Genomic DNA, 16,391 nt, shown 5'->3' with positions numbered 1-16,391 from the left:
TTTTTCAAGTAGCTAATGCCGTTGATTTAAGATTATCAACTTGACAACCAAGAAACAAATTTTCATGATTCTCTCTTAAAAATTTTCCTTAAAGCTGTTCTAAGGTATATAGTCAGCTATTTGGATCTCCACATGCACTTGCAGAATTTTAAGCTCCAAAAATTTGGATGATATTACAACATATTAAATCTCAGCATTATTTTTAATTCAATAATATATCTTTACCTACAAAATGTATATATATATATAAACACACACACATATATATTTTATATATATAATGGTGTAATATTGCCTTTAATCATGGTGTGAATATCCTCTAAGAAAATGTATTCACAAAAATAATTGTAATCTGTAAGGAACTCATGGAACAAACTTTTTGCTCTTTATTAGAGTAAAATAATATGCTTATCATATTGTTTTTTGATTAACTCTTAAAATTAGTCTGTGTGAAACTATTTATGCATTTTAATGATTTTTTTTTCCTACGGCTATTCTTATTCAGAACAGGCAGAATATTATAATTGTTTCCTAAATTTATTTCTTATTATTTGTCCTCTAAATCACATAAATAGAATAACAAATATTGTTTACTTCTGTTCTTTGCCTGCTTGTTTATTTAACACATTTCTTTAAAGAATAGTTTACATATAACTTTCATAGTCACTTATTGCAAGGAGACAAAAATTACATAAATCTCTTCTCTAGAGAATTATAAATAATGTATAAATACTTTTATTTTCTATTGGTTTGGTTTTTTGGGTTTATTTTTGAAGGCTTGGACCTATCTACTTTGCATGAGATGGCTTCTGCTGAAGCTTGATTTCTGAAAATACCATCATTGCTAAACCAAGCACACATATATCCACAAAATTCAGTAACTGTCAAAGTTTTGCCTAATTACAAAGGACCATCCAGATGCCAAAGCACTGGAACAGAGTCTACTAGAGGCAGCATCTGGCACTTTGGCAAACTAGGCTGGCAGATGGTTTTACATTTGCTTTTGTTACTATTTTTTTTTACTGTCATATCCTCTTTTTTCTTCCTTCACGGAACTTCATTTTAGAAAACTAGCCACTGTTTGAGTAGCCTTTCTATTCTATACAAATATTTCATTGCTTTCAAATAAGTACTAAAAATAAAAAACAGAATGAAACAAAAAATACTGTGGTTCTGCCTATGTATTGTAATTACAGTGAACTCACCCGTGTAGCATGCATTTCCTTGTCTGTAGACATGGAATTCTGAATTCAGACATCATGATGATTTTTTTTAAGCAGATGAGATGTATATCTTCTTACAAACTATCTCACAATAAATTTGTATCTGAGAAGCAAGAGTAAGGTTCTAAAATGGGGGACATTTTATAAACTTCTAGTTTCATAAGAATTAACAAAAAATACATACTTCTATTTTTATTTTGAATAATAAGCTCATTTATAGCTATGATGAACAGCTCCACACTACTGAGTTTAAATATGTCCAGTATTTTAGAGTGGAAACACTACATACTTCTGTTATTCATGTTCCTGAGCAAAAAGCTCAGGCCTTGATACCGACTAAAAAAACAAAAAAAAATATTGGATCTGGATTTGAAATCCAAAGCCTCACAGTGAATTTCTACCTTTTCCAAGGAAGAAACAGCTAAGACAGACTCCAGGGAGGAAGGAAGTCTGTTCAAGTGATTACAGGCCTATGTCAATATCTGAGATTAGCAAGAATCTTTAATGCCAACCTATTACTAACAGTGTTTGGCATCTGCAGTGTGGTGTGACATTTGCTGGTGGACATTGGTTTATCAAAAGTCATTTCATGATGCCTAAACACACAACTTTACTACTCAAATAGTAGTTACGTGCTCTACCAGCTATGTCATTAAATGTGTGTCTCTACTGCCACCTACCTGTGCCAGCATATTTAAAAATACCTTTAGAAACGATGAAAGCAGCAATGAGAGAAATGCCAGAGATCATCCAAAACTGCACAAAAAGACAATGTTTTCCTATTTCCTGCCAGGCAAAAAGGATATGAATCTAGTCACATTGTTGCACAGAGGTAAAATTTTCTGCACTGGCTTACCCTAAGTCTTCAGTGGTTTTCATCTCAAGTCTTCATCTCATTTAGTTCTCAGTCTTTCAGCAAAATCACAGCAGTATACATTAAAACAAAATTAGTTACTATACATAGATTTTATGTATTTATACATATGAGTAAAAGGTGATCTTAAAAAACAATGTAAAACAAAAAATAAAAAACTTAAGCTCAAATGATGATGAACCAAGTGAAAGGAATAGGCAGTTCTTATCCTTTCTTGAAAACAGCTTGAAAGAACATATAAAACTGTTATAGTAAGGGCAACATGAAGAAGATAAAGTAAAATTCAGGACACAACGTGGCACAAAAGTGGAGAAAACAAGTGAGGAAGCCCTCAAACTTGAGAAGAGTTACTGCCCTGATAATGATAGGACTTGGATTCACTACAGGACTGATCACTTTGACTCATAAAGTCATTGCCAAGAGACCAAGCACTGGAGCAGTGCAGTGTGAATGATGTGGTAAGGTCTACAAACACAGTGTGGTCATTTGCCAAGGCCAGTGTCAGTACATTACGCTTGCTCACTGTTTGCAGAATACATTTTGTTGCCTTCAGAATTTAAACTTCTTTTATGTATGTTGATGAGCTCTGGGTCCCAAAAAGTTGAATATGTGTGAGAGTTTTGCCACCACTGTCCAAACATGATTAATAATATACTGAGGCTTCTCTTAATATTTTTCTTGTAAATAGCTGATAGAAAATGCATTATTTCAAAGCACAGCAAGAACAACAGCTATAGTTACTATTATTTTTTTTTTCCTTTACAATGTTTTTTTTCCACTGTCTTTTCATTTCAATGGGGAACCAATTCAAGCTCTGTACTAAAGAAGAAAGAAAACATGAGAGAGAAACCATACCAGGTCCTGAGAACATTGTAAGTGGCTGCAGACTTTTCCATGCATGTATAAGGCCCTACAGTCTTTATGTCATCAGATAGGTGCCACATTTAAAACAATATTCCTGTATTACTTAACATATTATAATAATGTTGGCTTCAATTTACTTCCTAATGTACTTGCAATTGAGGTGTGAAAGGCTCCTGGCAAATGCATGTATTTGTTTGTGTGAGCTAAAGTTACCATGCAGATTTTGTCTGAGAAGATCCATATGAGAAAGGGGAAGAAAACCTCTTGGTCTCATGCCTGGAACATGTTGACAGTGAATGCCAATGACACAGTCAGAACTGTGAGCTTTTATTGTCACTGACTATTGACTGGGACAAAAATGACCTCCACTAGCCAGGAAAGCGACACTGCTTGGCAAGGACCACCAGAGAGGCACTGAAAGGGGCAGCAGAGAGAGCACACCAGCCAGCATGGACCTGAGACAGAGCCCTGAAGCAGAAACTCACTGTGAGAAAGAGGGTGGATAATGCCTGTGTGGAACTGAGTGTCTGCCAGATGCTATCCCCATGGACTGTAGACAGCCAGCAGTTCAGCCACATTGGATGATGTGAAGTAAACACGGACTTTCCAGGAGATATTCCCAGAGCAAGGCCAGAGCTACCCCATCTCCATGGATATATTGGGTTTGCATGGAAAAGCTCCAGTTGTGGGGCTGGGGAGGGCTAAACAGGTGGCTTCTGTGGGAAGCTGGCAGAAGCTTCCCCCGTGCCCAACGGAACCAATGCCAGCCAGCTCCAAGACAGGCCCACCACTTGGCAAGGCCAGCCAACATCAGCAGTAGTGTCTCTGGGATAACATAGATAAGAAGGGGAAAAAGATGCAGTGCAGCAATAATTGGGGCCAAAGAGAAGAATCAGGGTACATGAGAGGAACAGCTCTGCAGGCACCAAGGTCAGTGAAGAAGGAGGGGAAGGAGACGCTCCAGGCACCAGAGCAGAGAATCCGCTCCAGCCCACGGAAACCATGGTGAGGCAGCTGTGCCCCTGTAGCCCATGGAGAACAACAGGGATTCAGAGATCCACCTGCAGCCCATGGATAAACCCACACCAGAGCAGGTGGGCATTAGGAGGAGGCTGTAGCCCTGTGGGAAGCCTGGACTGGAGAAGACTTCTGTTAGGACCTTGGCCTCTTAGAGAGAGGAGGCCATGCTGGACCAGGTTTGGTGGTGACCCCATGGAGAATCCACACTGTTCCTGAAGGACTGTACCCCATGAAAGAGACCCACACCATAGCAGTTCATGGAGGTAATTGTCTCATGGGAATGATCCCATGTTGGAGCAGGAGAGGAGTGTGAGGAGTCCTCCCTTAGGAGGAGCAAAAGCAATGTGTGATGAGCTATCCAGAACCCCCACTCCCTTTTCTTCTACACCATTCAGATATTCCAAGGTTACAGCTGTAACATCTCTGAGCCCAGTTTGTACACAGGCTTCAAACTCCCTAAGGGGTTTTGGGAGAGGTTGCAGAGGCAGAGACTTCAAAAGAAGGACATTGCAGACCATTCAGGGCAATTAGAATCTCTGATGCCTCCAAAACTCTGGATATTACCTTATATATTTACAAGTGAGTGTGAGGAGGAAGGTGGAAATCACAAGATGTGTGCAGCACAGTCAAGGCGGGGTGAACTGATTTCTGTGAGATCTTTTGGGATACGTGGATTTCTGTACAGTCAGGTAGTCAGGTGACACCCTCTCTAGGCTGGACACAGGGTATTTAGAATGCTGCAGTTTGGACAAAAAAAAAAAAAATAAAAAATACAATTCCAGAATGAGCTACTGACAACACCATTTGGAAAACACACATGGCATAATAGGTGAATGAGAGCAGCTAATTGTGCAGAGCTGTAAGGTAAACTTGTTATTGTCTTCTTATTGGGAAAAAAAATCAAACAAAAGCAAAAAAAGAAAACAACTATGCCTCCATATTGTTTAAAAGCTATCATTTGAGATATGAAATACAACATAAAAATTCATAAAGGTTTATTTGGGATATGTCTATTCCTCAAGGTATTTCTGTAGGGTTACTTTCAGTACTCCTGGATGGCCAAGTGTGGTCCCCTGCAAAAGTCAGACACAATATTTGTGATTCTTATTTGTGGGCTACACTTTGTGGAAATCCCAGCCTCCAAAAGCATCATCCAAGTCTTCCTGAGGAAAAGGTTTATCTCTGTTCTCAGTCATTCACCTCAGGAGGTACAGCCTGGCACCAGCAGGGACGCTGCAAACGTGGCCATCCATTGTAACTGAATGTTAGAATTAATCTCTAAGGGAAAAAGTCAAGCAACGAGTCATATGCAGTATGATATATGTCTAAAAAGTCAGAAACTAAATGGCATACAAAAAATTACAAGATTTTTAGACAAGTGTAAAAGGCTTCACCTTTAATACCCTACTATTAAAGCAATATACTTTTGAATGTCGTGTCTTTAAAATAAAAAATAAAAAAAAATTAGCATTTTACAAGGATTGAAAGTCCAGTTAGCTTTGACTTCAAATTATTCTGTTAAGTGTGTTAGCTGTCTGTTTGCTTCCTTGCCCCACTGAAGTATGTAGAAAAGACAGAATATAAAAGGATCTCATATTACAATTTCTGGATCCTATATCAAATACCATATCAGCTTAAACAATATTATTATTCAGTACAAATAAAAAGCTCTTGCTTACTACTACTACATTATATCAACAGCATATATCAACAGTCAGAAATTCCAAGCTGCAGAAATGAGTAAGGCTCCTACAAACCACATTATCACAAAAACACCATGGTTAAATCACCATCATTGTTAAAAACACACAGGTTAAATCAGCCATTTCAATTCCATTCTTAGCTATATTCCACCAAGGCATTCCCTTCACACCAAATGTGCAGAAATGCAGTGAACACTGGGACTATTGCACTTTGAAAAACTCAGCTAAACCCTGAATAACTATCTGAGCAGATGTTCTTGTTTATCCCACAGTATTTTACTGATTTAAAGCTTCACAGGGCTAGAAATCTGTTGATTAAGGCCACACTGAGTGGCCCCAGCAAGGGGGGAAATCTTAACAGATGCAGAATAACTCATGTGACCTCCTTATTACAAGGGATGCATGAGTAATACTGCAAGTGTATTGGAGAACGGAAGCATGGAATTCAGGCTTTCTCTGGCTGATGAGCAGTGCCTTGCTGAATCTGCCAGCTGGTGTGAGCTATAGGAATGAGAATAGGAAATATAGAAATGTCCTAAACAACACTGCAGATCTTCCATCAGAACTGGACAACCACAACAGACCCTAAAGACCTTTTTGCAGGATTTCTTTTAGTCCTAATGAAATGCTTTTGGAATGCAGACCCAAAACTGTTAGTACTTCTCTGAATCTTTCTTTTTTTTTTTTATTTTCCCCATCTGCAACAATTTGTTTATACATTTGTCCTACATTTGGCCAATCATACAATTTTTGGTTGAGAATGGCATGGCAGCTGTGGCTAAAAAGACAAACTCCACTACTAACCTGTAGAAAGCATATGGACATTACAGAGGAAAGGGTGATGTATTGTCACCTAACTCACTTTAATATTAGCCAATATGTAGCAAAAAGTTCCCACCTAGTGCCAAGAGGAATGTACTCCCACCTTGTTGAACAGCTAGATATATAAAGCTGTTACAGATGGTAGGCAAACATCTGTCATGATGCCTTAGCTACCCATTGTCCCAGCTCAGTCATTCTTTTCCTTTCTGTTCACATAGTAGCATTTGTCAGCATGAGAAGATAAAGTGCACAGAAGGGAAGGGCTGCAGAGGCAAATTTAATCTGTTCCTTCATCAGAAGAAAAGGAGATTTTAGGATCAGAATTATAGGAGGGAAGTTTCCACGGTTAAAGCTTCCATAATTAAAAGTTTCCATAGTAAAACCTGGATATTTGTATGCTGACATTTGGAGGGTTCTGTCAGTTACAGAACACAGGAAGTCTGTTTGATCTTGGCCAACAGCCTGGTTTATGTAAAAATCAGATCTATGTTTTTTACATTATTGGGTAAGCTGAAAGATCAAGTCCTGTGTGTTTACTAGGTGGAGTTGCTTTTCAAAATTAGCATATATTCTTGAAATGAAACCAATTTATAGCACTACAGAACAAATACGTACAGATTGCATGTGCAATTGTGCACTGTGTGGTGTGTAAACCCCATTTCTCACAAACCACAAGAGAGAAGCCAATTCCAGAGCTCCCAGCTGGGTCCTCACTCCCTCAGGCGACCTTGTTAGCAGCCTTCCTGCCAACTCAGTCCCACACTGCACGCTCCCCAGTCCTTCTCCCTCTGTTAAATACCAGGTATCCTAATGAAACACGGGTTGCCCGTCAGCAGGGAGTGTGAAGCATTGCTTGTCTTCATTTTATGCTTTAAACACATCATTTGTTTCGTTGCTTACCTTCCCCTTCCCAGTCATTACCTGCTGTCATGTCATCCTGTCTCAATTCTTCCCTGATGCTTTATGTTTCATTGCTTTTCTTTCACCTTCTCTCCATGCTCTGTTAAGCACCTTGGCTGCAGTCAGCTAGAGGAGATACTCTCCCTCATTTTGTAGCTTAACCATCATCATACCAAACCCTGTTCAGTTCCACTGGGTGCATTGGGATTAATAATCATTTGTTGTCTCCATGCCTTTTTTACTCTGCCACTGATTTATTGGAGAAAAAAAATATACTTTTACTGGAAGAAAAAATCTACAGCAAATTACATGATTTTGGGGTGTATCAAATCCATTTTACTCCATTAATTGCAAAATATATTTTCATATCATTTCACATCTGTGCAAACTGCTCTGTTTAAAGGTGCTTTAAAATCTACATTGGTCTTAGGCTGAAATATCTAGAAAATCAGGGATGAGCATGATAAATGTGGGAATTGTTTAAAGAGGATAGGAAATAGGTTTTTCCTATATACATGGAAAGGGAAAAAATGAGAATACAACATAACACCTTTTTCCTTCCATCATGCTTCCACCCTCACCTTCTCTTGGCATGACATTATACTCAAAGCAGGACATGCAGTAGGTTCAGTGTCTCTGCAATTGTAGATGATCTCCTGTTTGATGATTCAACTGAGCTGCCAGTCTCAGTGGTATTTACATTCCAAAAGAGAAGACTCTTAATATATGTCATGTCCATAAAATGGAAATATTTAGGGTGACGCTACACCCTGTAATTCCTGATGCTTATAAACTTGCCTGGGAAAGCTATATTAACTCCAGCTGTGCCTTTCTGGTGAAGCATGAAGGGGATTTTTGGCATGGATTGTTTATGTGTTGACAGGGAGTTCCCAGTGACTTAGATATGTGATCTTGACCTTAATAGTTTTTTGACCTAATTGTATAGGTTTAAGTGGTAAAGAAATGTAAGCCATATGGGTTTTTCCAGGTTTGCAGTAAAATAGTGTATATATGAAATACTTAGGTTATTTCAGGTTCTTTCTCTTGAAATTCAGTTAGGGTAAGGAATTAATCTTGACAAAAATCACACAGGTTTGTGTGTCTCGGGAATTATTGTGATTGATAGGCCCTTAACTTGACTGAAATTATCTTTTCTCGCTGGAGTGTGAGTTCAATGCACGGCATATGCGGTGTTTCCAGTTGGCGAATGAATAAGTTTGTATCATTTTTCCACTGCACGCTGAGAGGACGCAGCATGACATAGTCTGGTATGTAAGGAATTGATAAGGAAAAATCATGCCTATTCAAGCAATCACAAACAATTGCTTCAGCAGTTGCAGGCAGGGGAAGAAGCTGGAAAGCATTCATGGAAAGATATATTTCATTCATCTCATATTTTACCATGTGAAAGGGACAGTGAAACCAAGTACAGAAAAAGAACAGCGCAGCTGACTGGGCAGAGGCCTTCAGGAATGTAGTGCTCAGGAGTGAGCACAGTGCTCAGAAGTACAAGATCACTGTGTGACACGTACACGTATGTTTACAGTGTGTGCATTTGCACTAGAATTATGGGACAGAGATGTGCTTTTAAAGCAAACCTTTCAAATCTCCATTATGAGCTTTGCTTTATATTTCAAAGTCATCTTGGAACACACGAACAACATTTCTTTTGTGCAAGATGACCTGGAAAATCAGCTCCACCCATTCACATATACTATTGAAGCACATATTATTGGGATATTGGATTCTCAGCATCAACTGCTCAACTTTACCATTTCACTTGCATTTCCACACAGGCATACTTTTAAGAGCCAAGGGGAAAGTTAGTGGGCACAAAAAAAATGGTCCATATGTACTGTATTCAGTGAAACTTTTTCTGAAGTAGGGAGGCTAGACTGCCTCTTAGAAGGCAGTTCCTATTTCCTGATACTCCAGTACAGGTTTACCTGGAAAAGGAAGAATGTAAAGCATCAGTCATTTTATTCCTTGGGTTTTTTTTTTTTTAATTCAAAATTACAGAGACATGTTTCAGTAAAATAGTTTGAGTAATTTTTGTCTTACTGTTATGTGTATTCTTTATTTGTCTTAATTAAATAGCATTTTTCTTGTACTGGGCAACTGCAATTTGTATTAGCAGAGGAAGGATATTGGAAAGATTCAAAGAGGGACACATGGACATCTGGACTAAGTTCTTAATGACAGGGACATTCACAAACAAGTCCTTCTTAAAAAACAGCAGGGATTAAAATTTGCTTACATTGTTGAATATTTTTCCCCCTTCTTTCTGTATTTGTTTAAGGAAAATGGTTGCAAATGTTATACAAGTGACTCAGACTCACTTATTCAAATAAACATTTGCAAATACTTCCTGCTCTCACTTGTTCTATGCATTTTGTTAGCAAAAGCATTCAGATCAGTCTGACTACTTGCCTGAGCACAGAAAAAATAAGCACTTCTGATTTTTTTCTGAGTTTTCAAAAACATTTTTTGACGGTTTTGTACATTCTATGCAGTAAAACAGGTATATAAGTTTACATACTCATATTTGCAATGAAACCTCTTATTTGTAATTCCTTGAGGGGGAGAATGGCTTTGTATTTCTTATTTTTGTAAGGAAATCTCCTGTACGGTTTGGGTAAAAATAACTAGACTCAGAGGAATGTTCAAATACGTTTTATGGTGGTAAACACACCCTGTAGACTCTCCAAAGCACAGAGGAGGCACTACCAATAAAATTATCTTCATGAAGAGGGACTGTAACTAACTCCATAGGTATCCTGCCAGCAAAAAATTAAAGCTCTAAGTTTGAATGAGAAGTTCTGTTGAAGTCACAGAAATCAAAAGAGTGCAATTATTTGCCCCCCTGAGTTTCATTTTGTTTCATCTCCTCATGTATATATGTCTATTTGCCAAAATCCATTCAGAAATAAGTAATAGTGGGAACATTTTAGTGGCAACTATGTTCATCTAAATGCTTTCCCCTACCTTTCCTGGTTTTACTCATTACTACTGTGCAAATTACAGAACTTACAGAGAATTTCTATAAATTATAAAGATCCTGACTATCATGTTTAAATGGAGTAGCTTTACACTGCAGTTTCATAACCAGTTTAATATGCCATAAGCTAGCTCACTCATCAGAGTCATGCCACCACCCCCTCATTCCTGGGTGATTATTTCTCCACCCATAACCGCAGGCACATGGAGTCATACGGCCTTGCCATGAACTACCTCAGGGAAGTCATCTGAGAAAATTAACCTGGGGAAAAAAAGCCAACAGCAAAAAAAAAAACCAAAAAACAACTGTATTTAAACCTCCTTCTTCCAGCTGGGTGTTTTTTAAAGAACCTTCTTCAGCTGCCTGGTAGTGCTGGGTTTTTTTACTTTTTACAGCACAAGGGACAGTATTTGGGTCAAGAAAACAATGACAAGAATTTCAGGTAGTAGTGCCACCTTATGCAGACCTAAACTAACATGAAATGATGTCATCATCCTTCAGTCATTTGGAATGCACTCCAAGGAGATATCAGCTAAAATGAATACTATGCTATTTATAGCAAAATTAAAATAATCTGCTTAAAGAAAACCACTGAAATATGAAGTAAAAAAGCATATCACATAGACTGCAAGTTATGAAGAAACGTTAAAAAGCAATGCCAGCATATATATCTATGGCTTAAAAAAAGAAGCAAGAAATCTGTGAATTTTTCACATATTTAAAAAAACTAATTAACTGTGTTATTTCACAATCCAGATACTATTTCCTGCATAAGTAAGAAAATACACAGGAACTTTGCATCATCAGAATTCACCTTAGCATTTGTAATTTTTTTAATGAAATAAAGGTGAATTTCACAGTGGGTTAAAGTTCATAAAGTGAGACACTGAGAAATGCAAGCACATACATGCTGAGTTCTGAGGACTTCTGCTTGGAGGCACTGTAATTCTGTATGTGCCCCAGTTTATTTCTTCAAACTAGTCAAACTTTGGATCTTGCACATCCCACTTGTACCCTCTTAGCAGCGTGAGCAGCTGTTTTGTACCAAAGCCAGGTCAAGATCCACAAACTAAACATTCTTTAACACACTTGGCACTGATAGCATTGATATTCCTGTAAAATGCAGCTTCTGTTTTCTTTCAAGGGGGAGGAGATGATGTTAGCTCTTGTATTCTACAGATTGTTGAATAGCTCATCCTCACAGGAGAGGGAAATATCCTCAAATAGCAAAATGATATACCATTTCATCCTAGGCTATTTTGTGCAACATATCTAACATATCTTTCACTTCTCAGTTTGAATCTCTGCTGCTGAACTGAGAGAAGTGTACAGGTCATGAAATTTTTGAGCTACAGAGAAGTGATGAGAACATCTGAGCAGCCAAATGTTTAAGGTATTAGCCTAGGAAGAGAAAACCCCTGTTTTCCTCTCTGCACTCCAAAATTATCTTCTGTTTTTCATTTTCTTAGACACTTTTTCAGTTACTGGATAAAATATAGATTGTGGTGCTTAGAATCAATGCTCCCTCCACCTTCTGGTCTGTACTGTATAAAACATCTATACTGTGAAATCATACTGTTTCTCAGCCTGAGTCACCTACAGCCCTCCTTAATTTGTTCTTCTGATCCATACTCCCTGCTCTAGATAGTTCCAGAGTCCTTTGGCATGGTGAGTTGAATAGGATAATTTTGAGTCAGACAATTTCCTTTGTTCACTGTGTGGGAATTTATATTTATTGGTGTGTTTGGTTACATTTGGGGGATCTGAACACTAAAAATTCATCACTGAGGCAATCTGTCTAAGTGGAAAGGGTCTTCCCTTTCTCTTGCTGATTTCTGTAAGTTATTGATACTGTACATTGGGGACCTAAAAAGCAGGACCAGAGTAATGAATACTAATGTTTACTAAATAATTCATAATAATAATAATCACTATTGATACAGCCATAAGAATAGAAGTATCAAATAGTTCACAGTTTAAAAGGCAAATTATAGAATAAAGTTATGAGGAAGAGGAAATAAGGTTTATTTAAGAACTTCTGCCTTTCAAGCAGATAACTTCTTCAACAGAAAATGTTTTTTGATCACGTAAAGTATAAAATCAACTTCCTATTTTACCTCAAGTTCATCCTTCCAAAAGTTCCATCATATATCTTTTTCCTTGAGACACATTTTCTCTCACAGCCTTTGTTCTTCACAGGAACATGTTAAGGTTGGAAATTTATTGGAGACAGAGATGTTAACATCTCAATGCCAAAGCTCTATGTTATCCCAATTTTCCATGGATTTTGTCAGTAATTAGTATTCTTCTGTGTCAATAAATCATTTATATTTTCATTCTCAAGCATCATTTTAGCCCAGAGAGAAACTGTAATAAATACTTATCTTGCACATGATATATTACTAATGAAGAAGATGATAAATTGCTAATGGAAAAAAAAAAAAAGTATTATGAAAACCTGGCTGAAATATAGGTAATAAATTACTACTATAATACTTAGAATACAATTTTCAGGTGATCAAACATTCTGATTAGATTTCATATACCCTTTCTAGATACAGTGCTCATCCTGTAAAATTTTACAGGTTTCTATCTGCTCCACTGAATACAGCAGTACTTCGGACACTGATATCTGTAAGAATCATGTCAAGCTGGGAATTAGTCAAGGAAGAAAGACATCTTATGCATTAGCAGGTTGTCCCATTGTCCCACACAATATCAGGTCTGAGATAAAAGAAAATTGTCCAAGGAATATTTAGCAAAATCAGTCCTAGGAAAAAAATGTGAGGAGTGAAAATTCTGACTGGAGGTCAGCACGCTTGTCAGGAAGCTGCTCCACGGGGGAAGCTGAGAGCCAAGTGTGACAGTGCTGCCAGCAGGGCAGGGACCTCATCAGCATGGGATCTGCTCCCATGGCTCCTGAGCAGGGAGGGCAGAGCAGGGCCTGAGCAGGGTCACAGCCACAGGATGGGCTGGCAGGGACATGGGGACAGGGATGAGCTGAAGCTAGACTGGGGTGGTGGTCAGGGTCAGGAGTGAAGAATAAGAGGCTCAGGGATATCTGGCACCCAGCTCTGGCAAGACCAAGGGCAAGAGCTGCAGCTTCAGAGCAGATCAGGGTGAAGAAAGGGAGGACCTTGCCTCTCTCAGCCATTTGCACACAGCTCTGCTGCATGGCTGCATGGCTGCATGGTTGCGTAGCTGCACCAGGCTGGACCCCAGCCCACAACCACCCTTACAAGTGGGTGGGTGGATGAGGGAAGGTTTGCACACAGGAAGGCCTTGAAATGTTATGCTGTTCCTTCTTGGGGTTTTAATCACACAGTCATCAGCTACATGGTGACATTTCCAGAGTGAAAGATCAGATATCAAAGCAATTAGAAGAGGTCAGACAAGTAGAATTATCTCTCATATATATAAAATACAAATTCAAATTTCTTATCATCTCAAAAAGGAGAAATATTCCCAGTGAATACCTGTCAAAGAAAGAGTTTGACATTCAGTTCAACGGTCTTGGATACAAGTAATACAAATTGGAGAAAGACTCACATTTTAATGCAAAATCTTTAGTCCAGGAAAAAAAAAAAAAGGCAAGGATTTTAACATTGAGATGTTAGGCAAGGTCAAAACTTGGAGTACAAGCTCTGCATTTCTAGAAAGCTCAAGTAGATTTCCTTAATAGCAAATCAAGTATATTCAATGCAGATCTTTACACTTTTGAGAGTATGTATGTTCTACCAGACATTGGAAAGTAGATGTCAGAAGTTCTTAATTAAAAGAGGATATTTTAGCATCATTATATACTGACTTTAGACACTAGGAATGTCTACAACATGATGCCAGTTATTTCTTCCAAATAGCTTACTTCAATGCTTTGATGAAGTTTGATTTTAAGGTACTTCACATTCAAGCTCTAAATACTTCACTATTTTAGTGTTATCCCTCAAAATCTTTTTTTAGACAAAACCACACATTTTGGCCCTGCTCCACAAGTCATTTGACCTATTGAATCAACTCACAAGATGTTTTCTATTTGGAGAAAAATAAAAAATACTTATATTAGTAAGTACGTTACATTACCTCTTTTGCTGTTTAGTATTACTTTAATCAGATTTTTTGTTATAAAAAAATCTCATTTATGTACTATTCTATATTGTTTTTAAACAAAAACAAGTAATTATTTTCTTCCAATCCAATATCACAAACCACCTAGTAGTTTTCCTTCTTTTAGCATCTGAGACATATGGTTTAGAATTAAAATGCTCATATTTCACTCTATTATCTTTTGGATATAACATTCACAGCTTATTAACTAGGGATTCATTAAGCCATATGGTGAAAAGTAGTTTCACATCAGGTACAACTCAGTCAAATAATTAAACAGTTGCTCTGTTTTAAATGCACTTTTCTGTCCCAATGAGACAGGTGAAGATAATGCTTACTTAAACATTATTCTACTTAAGTACACTTAAAATAGATTCATATCCTGATTTGTAGCAGCAACTCAGATCCAAATAGATGTGTGCCCAATGTCATTATCTTTTAATCAAACACAACATTGTGCCAAATAATGAAGTGGAGCTCAGATCTCTCATTAAGGAAGAGCTCCTTTTCTTTTTCAAAATTATAATAGGGGTTTATCAGCTGCAATTAACACTTAAATAGTTTCTGACAAAACTCTTGTGCTCTCATAAATGCTTAGCAAAAGCATCTTAAAATTTGCAATCCAAATTGAGTTTGCCTCTTCAAGTTTGTTTTATTGATGCAAAAAACTCTAGCTGTGTTAAGTATAGGTTGTCAAATTTTGTCTTAAGTCCTAAGTGTCTGAGTCTTAAGATGATAAACAATTTGCACTATATACAATATGTATTGCTGAAAATTCCCATGTTCTTAGCTCTGAAGGGCTTTAAAATTAAATGAAAATAAAAAGTACACCTTCCTTTCCATTATTTACTTTTATATTACAACAAAAAGATTTGATGTTTTTATTCTTATTTTCAGATGTTTGCTGATTCACACAAAGAAAACCCCAGGTAATTTCACAATTAAAATACCATTTTAAGAGGAGTTGAACTGTTTGGGAAATTCTCCACTCTAGAGATGTTAAGGAATTATTTACATTAAAACTGAAAATATAATCTTTTCACTTTTTAAGATTTATACACAAGAGATTTTAGATCCAGCGTATCAATACATATATTGTCTATACCTGTGAAAGGAAGAGCAGCCTTATCTCTATTGTAGCTTATTTTTAAACACAAGACCAAACTGAGTAGAAAAAGCTTTTTTAATGAAAACACAGTCAATAAAAAATGACCTTTAGAAGCTGCAGAATAGTATCATCCATACATTCAGAAGTTGTTTTACCTTACTCTTGTTAGTACTATTAACATTCATTTACTAATACTTGTAGTATTAGTAGTTGTTCTACTGAAATTAAAAAAAAAGGAAAAAATAAGTCAAAACTACTTAGCTGTTTTATATAACCAAAATAATACAAATATAAACTATTTAATAATTCCACCACTTGACTTTGCACAGATATTCCCAGATAATTTCAAATTTGTTTGTTCTCCAGATATGGATCCTCTCTATTCAGAATACCTGTGTGTGCTATTCCTTTAGTCATGGCAGCAGCAGGTCCCATGGAGCTGGGGGCACCTGTACATGACTGAGATTCTACTGCACTGACTGAAAGACTGCAGACTGCTGCTGTGAGGAAATTTTATACACAATTAACACTTTTCTACTTAATATTACATATGCAGATGGAAATATATACATTTTGATAAGTATATTTCTAACTATAAAAATCAAAGGCAATACCTGACACACGTTTTTTGCAAATATTTTCCTCTGTAAGAGGATTTCTAGAGCTCTATTCACCAAGATATAGAAGATAAAGATGACATTTACAAGCAACTCAAGTAATTTACATCATTACAAAATAAATCTCCTTGTAGATAGCCACTTGCTAAACAGCAGCA

Source organism: Parus major, chromosome 2 (genome assembly GCF_001522545.3).
Source record: "Parus major isolate Abel chromosome 2, Parus_major1.1, whole genome shotgun sequence".
Classification (NCBI taxonomy): domain Eukaryota; kingdom Metazoa; phylum Chordata; class Aves; order Passeriformes; family Paridae; genus Parus; species Parus major.
Note: the sequence above shows the minus strand (reverse complement) of the source record.